The 11,254-nt window shown below is 23.0% G+C and overlaps 1 long non-coding RNA gene across 1 annotated transcript; it reads left to right on the forward strand.

The window, feature by feature from the left end:
• The first annotated feature begins 6,698 nt into the window (after positions 1-6,698).
• On the forward strand, positions 6,699-9,705 carry LOC133666511 (uncharacterized). The gene is made up of 3 exons (XR_009830727.1): positions 6,699-6,890; positions 7,148-7,471; positions 7,648-9,705. It is a non-coding gene; the product is annotated as an uncharacterized LOC133666511 (long non-coding RNA).
• Positions 9,706-11,254: the final 1,549 nt, after the last annotated feature.

An 11,254-nucleotide genomic window follows, 5' to 3' on the forward strand; every position in this document is an offset into this window, starting at 1 on the left:
TAATAATATAAATGATTATGAAACAATCATTGATTTGTATAATAATTCTGAGCACAATGTCTCTAATCTTTTTCTAGATTTATTTACTTTTCAATTTTTTTTTTAGTTTAATATTTGTATTATATTTTTTCATTATGTTATAATATTTATTAATTTTGATTATATATTTTATGTTAACTTTGGTATTTATTATATTTTTTTCAAATTTGAATAATTCTTATTTCTAAGCATTAAATTCCAATCGTTTAAAATTTGAATAATTTTTATATTAGATTAATTGTAATAATCTATTTTTATTATGAGAATATTTTTATAAAATTTCAATATATAAAATTAAATTTACAGTTAAAATATATAACATGTTATACATATTTTAATTTTCGCGCGAAAATGAATAGCGAATCATATCGTTCCAGCCAATCAAAAAAACGCTAAGATCTAAGGGCAAGACAAATCTATACGCATTATAATGCGCATGTCATCAGTCGACAATTAAAAATTGTAGCAATAAGTTGTGTTCCATTGGCAAAAGTAGATAAAATTTTTATTGATAAAGCATATTATATTATTAAGCTTTATTTAATTAATACACAATTTGTTTAATCATTATTATATCAAAATTAAACATTTTTGTGACAGGTTATTGTTTGATTGGTACTTCGAAAGTAAGATAGTTTTGAAAATGTAATAATAGTTTCATACATATAACAAAATTTTGAAAATATAATAATTTCGTTACACATCATGACAAAAGATAATCCGACAATTTTTATATAAATATGGTAAGATTTATTTTAATAGAAAATAATAGTTATATACAACATTTTTTTGTTTTTTCATTCATATAGCCATATATATATTCTCATATATATTAATACATATATTTATAATTATATTATATTTATATAATATAAATTTTTTTATATATATAATTATATATAATTATATATATTTTTATTATATATATATATAATTATATATAATTATATATAATTATTATAATTTTCATATATAATTATATATTTATAATTATTACATATATTCACATATACATATTTTCTAAATGTCGTACATTCAATTCATGTATTATTATTTTTATTGTATATTTGTGTGTTTTGTTTTTTTATGCTCGAAACTTGAAAGTCTGAAAAATTTTTTATAAGAATTCCATTTCCAAATAATTGATGATTCGCATTCATATCATGTTCGATACGTTTCGATTTATCGAATTGTTATCCCCTCCCCAATTTATAATTCGATACATCGCGACCGATCATTCTGTTATCGAAACTCGGGACGATTAGATGCCTCGCTTAAAGTGCGTGATTCTATTTCGTATTCTATATTTCTATATTCAACAATTATTCTTTTATTTTTTATACCAATATTTTTATATCAATATTTTATACCAATAATAATATTATTATTATTATAATAATTTAATAATTATAATAATATAATAATATAATAATAATCGATAATTGTTTGAAAAATAATTTATTCCTTTTTTTTTTATTCGTTTATTTGATCATTTATAATTACCATTAACTAAAATTTTTAAACTAGTTTTTTTTTTACTTACTTTATCATTTTATTGTAATATGATTAATTTAATTTTATATAGTTTTTATATTTATCTTAAAGATTATTTTATATATCTTAAATATTATATTATCTTTATATTATCTTAAAGATTTAATTATCTTTATTCCAAATAAGTAACTGATTGTTAATTAAATCTAATTATCTTAGGATTTTCAATATGAGAACAATTCATATTTTATTAATTTATGTTTCAATCCTTTTTTGTTGCATAACAGATAACTCTTATTTTATATTCTCTTTATGTTTTATTTATTATTTATGTGTTACAATGTTAAATTCTTTTCTTATATGTTACAATACAACATGTTTTGTTAGATTTAATTACTTGTTATATTATAATATATAAAAAAATTTTAATATTATATATTTTATATATTATTATATACTATATAAATATTATAATATATAAATAATGATAAATATAAAAAGACAATATAAAAGAAAAGTTAAGCATATTATATTATATTTAAAATATAAATTATATGTATAAATTAATATAAATTATATAAATTATATATAAATTAACTATATATAAATTATATAAATTATATATAAATTAAAAAAGGATTGAAACATTCATTTAATTTAGAGAGTAATAATTAAGAGGAGTAATAATTGATTTTTATGTTATATTCTTTTCTTATATTTGTATATTCATATATTTTTTGTGTATTAATGTTTAATTCTTTTTTTATATATTGCTTTGTTAGATTAACTTTTAGTTATGTTAAATTTCTCTTTTATCTCTTTTATGCTTTTTTTCTTCTAATTCAATTAACACTTATGCTGAATTCTTTTTTGATGTTTTAGTTTTTTAGATTTCTAACTTTAAAATTAAATTCTTCTCCAATGTTTCAATCCTTCTTAATTTATAATAGTTATAATATTTTGTAATAGTTATATTATATTATATAGTTATTTCTATATTATATTCTTCTTTTATGTTTTATTCATTATTTATATATTGCAATTTAAAATTTTTTTCTTATATGTTGAAACTTTTTTGGATTTGATTATTTTTGTTATATTAAATTTCTTTTTTATGCTTTTATTTTCTTCAATTCAATCAACAATGATTTTAAATTCTTTTTTGATGATTTAGATTTTTTTTAACTTTGAGATTAAATTCTTTTTTTATGTTTCAATCCTTTCTCATTGTATAATAGTTTAACTTTTATCTTATATTCTCTGTTTATGTTTTATTAATTATTTATGTATTAAAATATTTAATTCTTTTCTTATATGTTGCAGTTTTGTTAGATTTACATAATTGTTATGTTATGTGCAATATGTAAAAAAATTTATTGTTATAATATATAAATGATGAATAAATATACAAACATAAGAAGGCAATATAACATAAAAGTTCACTATTATAAAACAATAAAAGATTGAAATAAAAAGAAGAAATAAAAGAAGAATTTAATCTCAAAATTAACAAAATCTAAAAAAAGAACTAAAATATAAAAACAAAAAATTTAACAGAAATATTATTTAAATTTAAATAATATAAATAAAATATTTAAACAAAACAATTAAATGTAGCAAAATTTACAATGTTAAATTCTTTTCTCATATTACAGGTTTGTTAGATTTAGTTAACTGTTATGTTAAATTTTTTTTTATGTGTTTCTTTTTTTTTAAATTCAATTAACACTTATGTTACTTATTCTTACTATAATTAACACTTGTGTTACTTATTAACACAATTACACTGAATTCTTTTTTGATGTTTTAATTCTTTTAGATTTTTTAATTTTAAAAATTAATTCTTCTCCAATGTTTCAATCCTCTTTCACTTTATAGTAGTTAATTTTTATATTATATTCTCTTTTTATGTTGTATTGTATTTATTGATTATTTATATATTATAATATTAAATTCTCTTATATATTGTAACAAATAAGAAAAGAATTTAACATTGTAATACATAAATAATGAATAAAATATAAAATAGAGAATATAATATAGAAGTTAGCTATTTTAAATTAAAAAAGAATTAGAATATAATAGAAGAATTTAATTAATCTCAAAATTAAAATAATCTGAAAGAACTAAAATAAAAATAAAAAAGAATTTAACAGAAATATTACTTAAATCAAGAAAAACGTTTAAACAAGACAATTAAATTTAGCAAATTTACAATAATTTTAACATTTTTTTTATATATGTTTTTTCTAATTCGATTAGCATTAATTCAATAACTTATGTTAAATCCTTTTTTGTTTTAGATTTAGATTTTTTTTAACTTTGAGATTAAATTCTTCTCTTATGTTTTAATCTCTTTTTATTTTATAGTAGTTAACTTTTATGTTATTTCCACTTTTTATGTTTTACTCATTATTTATTGCAATTATGTATTGCAATGTTAAATTTTTTTTTATATATTTTTTTCAAATTAATTAATATATGTGTTAATTTCTATTTATATTCTTTAAATTTTTTAAATTTATTTTATATTCCTTTTATGTTATATTTCTTTTTTATACATCAATTTTTTTTCAAATTTTGTTCATATCAATATAAAATATCTTATTTATATTTTAATCTTTTTTAATTTCTATGAATTTTATGTAACGACATAATATTTTTATATTTTTTCAGATTTAATTAATTGTTATGTCAAATATTCTATTATGTAGATTTTCTTTTAAGTTTTTATGTTATATTGTTTTCTTTTATTTTCTTAATTTTAATATCTTAAATTTATTTATTTTAAAGTTAAATTGAACTCTTGTGTTTTAATTATATTAAATTTAGTTACTTTTAATTACTATATTATACTATGTTTATATTTTATAATTTTTTTATTCTTTCAATTTTTATAAACTTATTTAAGTTTTTTTGTTAAATTCCTTTTTTGTCTTTTATTTTTATTTAAAATTTAATCAATATTTATATTAATTTTCTTCTTTATATGTTTGTTTTATTTGTTTTATTTAATTCAACTATTTTGTTAAATCAATAATTTTAATAATTAATTAAATTAATAATTTTATTATATTTCTATTAAATTAATAATTTTATTTTATTTCTAATAAGTATATCTTTGCCAAAATTCCAATTAAATTTGAAAAAATATAAAAATATAAAAATATAAAAATAATATTACAATTACAAGTAACAACAATTAATATATTATATTATATGATATTTCAATTTTCCGCGCGGTTTTTAATTGAAGAAATAAGTATCATGCGCCAACCAATCAGAACGTCGCTTAATTCGAGACGCGAGACGAATCAGTGCGCATCATAGTGCGCATGGCGTCAGTCTACAGTTGAAAATTGTGACGAGAGGACGGATCATCGCAAATTCGGATTACGCAGTAAGTTATTTTATTCGTATTATTATTAAATTTATCAATTATTGCTAATTTAGTTTTTTAAATAATCTATTCGGTGTAGTGAGAACGAAATTAATTAGTCTTTTGTGTTTCTTTGTATCTTTTTTTTTCGATTGTTCATTTATCTGTTGCGTCATTAGTAGCGTCGCGTATCGAAATATTTCGAGAATTGGTTTTTTGTAATATAATTTTTAATCATATACATTTATTGTACGTTTTTGATCTTTATTTTTTATCATTTTAGTCGTATTAAAATAAAAGAAATTTTTTATGATTCGTTATGAATTCATTTCGTGAAATCGAATTATTCAAGTGACACATATTTTTGCGAATGTATATATATTGTATGCAACGTCTCGCGTGTATGTTATTGTTTTCTTTTTTTGGTCTATCGTTTATATTTTGCTCGAGGCTAGAAACATATCTTATGTTTATATTCGATCGTATCCAAGAAATTAGATTCGTGTTCAAACATGTTTTGACTTGTCGAACGTATCCCCTCTCCATTTTGTTATTATTCGATGCGCAAAGTCGAATCGCGCAGTAAAGTGACATTGTTCGTTGATTCGTCGTGGCAATTAGACGTTTGAAATTTTCTCGAGACGTGTGTTCTATTTAATGCGTAGTATTTTAATATTATTTTTTATATAGTTATTTTTTTTATATATAGTTATTTATTTGTGCGTCTTTATTTAATTAATACATCTTTATTCAATATTTTATTATTTCGCGCGGTTTTTAATTGAAGAAATAAGTATCATGCGCCAACCAATCAGAACGTCGCTTAATTCGAAACGCAAGACGAATCAGTGCGCATCATAGTGCGCATGGCGTTAGTCTACAGTTGAAAATTGTGACAAGAAGACGGATCATCGCAAATTCGGATTACGCAGTAAGTTATTTTACTCTTATTATTATCAAATTTATCAATTATTGCTAATTTAGTTTTTTAAATAATCTATTCGGTGTAGTGAGAACGAAATTAATTAGTTTTTGTGTTTCTTTGTATCTTTTTTTTCGAAGAATTGATAATTGTTTGACAGCTAAATCATTTTGAGTTGTTTAGTCATCATATAATTCGAATATCAAATTTAATAAGATATGTGAGTTTTTATTTGATTTGATTGTAACACTTTAATGTAATCTAATTTCACACATTTTATTCATTTATTTAGAAGTTTTGATTTTTTTTCACAGGTTTAATTGGTAGCATCTTGATAGCTTTCAAAAGGCGGGAAAAATCCCAATATGGACGCCATGTCTTTCTTGATGATGTGGTAAAATTTTATATTTCGTATGTATAAATTTTTATTCTGTTTTATTGATTTGTTAGTAATTGTTGTTAAGCAATTCGTAATAAAATTACGTTCTAAAATTAAAAGAAAGTGAAAAAATAAAAAATTTATCAGAAATTTTCATGGTATATCATTGAAAATTAAATTTTAAAATCTGGTGATGAACATTTTATTAAATTTCAAATATTCATAAATAATTGATAACTTTTATATATAATTTTTATATATAATTCATAACCAGTTAAAATAAAAAAGCTATATTTTCAGAATAAATGCTCAATAAGAAGAAGAAGAAAAATATTAAAAAAATATTGTTTCTTCTTCTATCTCTCCCCATTCCTCTATTAATTTAATATTAATTTCAGAAAATATTTGTGATCGCGCAATGCGATTAATAGAATCAGTGTTTGTTTCGTCATAGTATTTTTAATATTTTTTAGAGCACAATAGCTCTGATCAAATTTAATTAAAATAATCACACGCGAAGATAGAATCAGTGTTTGTTCGCCGATTATAATTTATACGGACGCGTTATTAATTTCTTATTTTTATTTTTTTTTTTTTTTACAAATATTCGTTTTCGGTACAGGATAGAATCAGTGCTTCTCTCAAGAGAATACGGCGATCATCCACCACGCGAAGAGGTAAGAAAAGTTATTAGATTCTCATTTTTTAAATTTTAATTTTTTATATTTATATTATATTTATATTTCATATTTTTATTATTATTAAAATTTATTAGAAACTTAATTTTTTATTAAAATATTTGTTTTATTAAAAGTTAGAATATAAAGTTAAATATAATTTCATTTTTTTACTATTTCAAAATTTTAAATAACGAATGTTATATTTGTAAGAAAAAAATTAGATACAATATTTCATTTATTATATTTTATTACAGATGCTGATGATCTTTATGAAGATTTTTCTTGAACTTTAAAAAATATTTGTGACCACGCGCAATGTGGTTATTAGAATCAGTGTTTGATTCGTAACAATATTTTAAATAGATTTTTAGAGGACAATAGTTTTAATTAAGTTAAGCTTTAATTATAATAGTTATACGCGAAATTAGAATCAGTGCTTGTTCGCCGACTACAGAATATATACGAACGCGTTAATAGTTTCTTATTTTTATTTTTTTATTTTAAATATTCGTTTTCGGTACAGAGTAGAGTCAGTGCTTCTCTCAAGAGTATAAGGTGATCATCCATCACGCGAAGAGGTAATTATCTTTTTTTTCTATCTAAATTTCTATCTAAATTCTGTAAATAGAAGTTAATTAGAATTTGAATACATATCATCATTATATATTGTAAATTTAATAGTTTGATATTTCAATTTTTTCAAATAATCAGAAATGTTTTAAATTATGTTTTAAATTATGATGTTTTGTCTTAGATTTCTTCCATTCTTCTACCTGATGGCAGCCTTATTCTCGATGACTTCTGGGCCACAATAAGAGAAGTGAAGGCGTTCGTCGCATCATATGGTGAGTCGCATGCTTTTTGGTTCCTCCGATCACTCAACCATGTCGTAGGATGAAAGATCCGAATCGACACGAGTGACTGGTTGTATACGTAGAATTTTACACGAGCACAATGACCGCGAATATTTATTTATAATATTCGTGAGTAGTAACAATTTTTTTTTTTGTTTTTTATTAGTTCAGGCTAGGGTCTTCTTGTGCTTCGCGTTTTTGATTAATAAAAATATCAATTTATTTTTTCTAAAAAATCTCTAAAAATATCTCTAAAAATAACAATTTATTAATTTTCTAATGTCAAAACATATAATAACTATTGTATTATATATATGTAGTTCAATATAATAACTAGTTTGAATTTCTATGATTCAAAATTCTTCAGAATAATATTTCAAGTTACTTGATCAATTTGATTATTGTGATATTTTCATATAATATAATAACAATATGACTTATAATACCTGTAGATAGTAAAATTTAATTTTCTTCGTCCAAATATAAATTAAATTTTGTGCAAGAAGACATTTCGCGACAGGCAGATTTTAGAATCAGAACAATAAATTTTGAATATTATTCTTATGATTTTGAAAATATGTTCTGATGAAGGAATCGCCTGAGGGTATTTTTATTAATATTTATTAATATATTAAATTACAATAAATTCTTTTTTAAATTTAAATTCAAAAATTCTTTAACTTCAATATTAAAAATTTAATATACTAAAATTTCAACTTATTCATAATTATTCATAATTTATTAATAAAACAAAATAAAAAATAGAGTTATAAATAATTTGAAATATAATGCAAATAGAAAAAATATTAGCCCGTTAGATGAATTTATTAATAACTTTTTTAGCTCAGGATTTTCAGATTTAACCCTTTCCATGTTCATTGTCAGGAACTCACTCACGTGCCCAGGTGCTACTTGAGTGAGGGAGAGACAATGGATATGATGACTTTAGTTCATAAGCTAATAGAAATTTTTTAGCGATTGACGATGCGTTAGTGTATCGTGCACGATGTACTTTCCACATTGTGTGTGTATGGTTAGGCTGTGGAATTGCGTCGTTTCATTTATCATATTATTTCATTCATTATTCAATCACAATTTACAATCATATTCGCAATTAAATATTGTGAATAATTAATAAATAATTATTAAGCAAGCATTATTAATTTTATTAATCAAAAATTATAATAATGATACAATTTTGGTTCACAACCATTTAATCTAGTGGTTAATATTTTAGAAAACATTACATATTCATAAATATTCACAATTAAAATGTAAATATACACGTTTTTGTCACGTTTCACGCAATGGTCGCTAACCATCGTCAGTCGATTTCAGGAAAATGGTACGTAAAGTTAGAGTGTGCGAGTTGTGTGCCAAGCTCGGGTGTCGGAGGCGTCCCGGGACGCTTTCCCTAGTGTAGGCTTTTGCGCCCGGGTGTTATGTGTGAGAATCGTGGAATGAATGTGTTGGTATGTCTGTTTTGCCATATTTTTTAAATATAGGGCTAGGTAGGATAGGTAGTATACTTTGGTATGTCTGTTTAATTATAAGTAGGTAGGGCCGGGCAGGTTGTCACAGTCTCTGATCGGGTAGGCGCGTTTTCGCGTGACAATCTGTTTCAGGAAATAAAATTTGAGAAATCGAGGGCAAAGCTGAGTCGAATAGGCAATGCTACTCGTCTCTGGCTTTGCTTATCGATTTTTCGAATTTCGTGGTCGCGGTCGCGATTTGCTTTCGAAACGAACGTTGCGCTCGAGATTCTGTACATGTACGAAGAACGATCATTGCGATCGTTGGTCGTCCATGCACTTAGCTTTCGCGATTTAGTCCATTTTTTTCTTTTTTCTTTGATTTGCGATTAGTGAATTTCGAGCCTAGATTTAAGTTTCAGCGGGCATTGCGCTCGAAGAAAGAAGACCGAAGAGGCCCGACAAATTGTCACGAAGAGGGCTGCAACGAATGGTTTCTCATTTTTGATCTTGCCTGGGTCCAAAGAATGGGAAGTCATTGTTACTACTTTGTCATTGTGCTCGTTTTAGCAATACGTAGTATATGTTGTATCGTCTGGCCAATTTGCATGCTGGCCCATCGTTCATCCAGTCATCATGGGCAAATCGCGGTTTTGCATTAGTGTTGCGATTGATTAATAACGGGTTGAATTAGCGTTGCGATAAAATGATGATCGCGTTTACTATAGCGTTGCGTTAAAAAAATATCGCGATTGCTTTTAATTATTTTCATTATGAATTAGTCTATTTTTTATTGTTTTTTTTTCTTTTTAATATAAATTTAAATTTATATTATAATGTAGTTATTTATAATATTGCGATATTTGAAATAGCTTTTTAGATTTATAGAATAATAATAAATAATAAATTTTGTATTAAATTCATTTGAAGAATTAGTGTTGCGTTTATAAATTGCCCATTTCTTCCACTTGGATTGTGGAAGTAATTCTGAATCATCTATTGCAGCCAAAAAGGCTGTACAAAGGGTGATTTTACAACGGCAGTCTCTGACTATGGCTGCAATCTTCCGCTATTAGTGTTGCGTATAATAAAATATGAGTGCATAAATTAGTTTATTAGAGTTTCGTATATGTTTTCGGGAAAACATTTTCTTTTATCTTTTCTTTTTCCTTTTTTTTTTTTTTAGCCTTTTTTTTATATTTATATATTTTTATAAGTATAATGAAGCACTCTTCGCGTTTTCTTTTATAAAATTAGTATATTAGTGTTGCGAAATAGAAAAAAATTCCACTCACGGTTTGTTCGGGTTTACATTGAGTGGATAATTATTTTGGTAATCCTTCTGATTACCTTTTCGTCGTCGTTTTTCTCTTTTCAGCATCCCCTTTGTTAAGAGCATTTATTACTGTTAAAAAATGTATTTTTCTTTTTTTATAAACATAATATCTTTACAATATCTTTATAATATCGATAAATATCCTTCATTTAAAGTCATGAATTGCTTAACAACATTTTGGTAATTTTTTTTTTTTTAAATTAATATTTCTTTCTATTCCTAGATGTAAATTATTTTTCAATTAATAATCCAATAATTGAGTTTGTTACAGGTATGAATTGAAGAAAATAAATAAGAAAAAATATACAAAATAAGATACAAAATAATATGTGATTTGCTACAAATTAATTATTTTTATTATTGAGTTTCATTTAATTCTGTTTTATAGTCTGTTTCAGGAATCCTCTTCAACTTTCAACGGAATGGATTACATCATCAAATAAATTTCAAATGAAATCAATAAATTTTCATTGTTATATTAGGTAGGATAGGGTTTAGGATAGGGTTAGATTAGAAGAAATACTTAGTTTTTTTGATAGATGGGATTTATAAACAATGGGATGTTTTGTTCTTCCTATTATTAAAAAGGCAGTCGCCTTCCTAATCTGGTTCGTTGCTTTTCCAAACCAATATTTCCTATTTTTCAAGGCAATATCTTAACCTTGCCTTAATTCCTCAATTTCCTCACTATAAACACAG

The sequence above is a fragment of the Apis cerana genome, linkage group LG8, assembly GCF_029169275.1.
Source record: "Apis cerana isolate GH-2021 linkage group LG8, AcerK_1.0, whole genome shotgun sequence".
In the NCBI taxonomy this organism is placed as follows: domain Eukaryota; kingdom Metazoa; phylum Arthropoda; class Insecta; order Hymenoptera; family Apidae; genus Apis; species Apis cerana.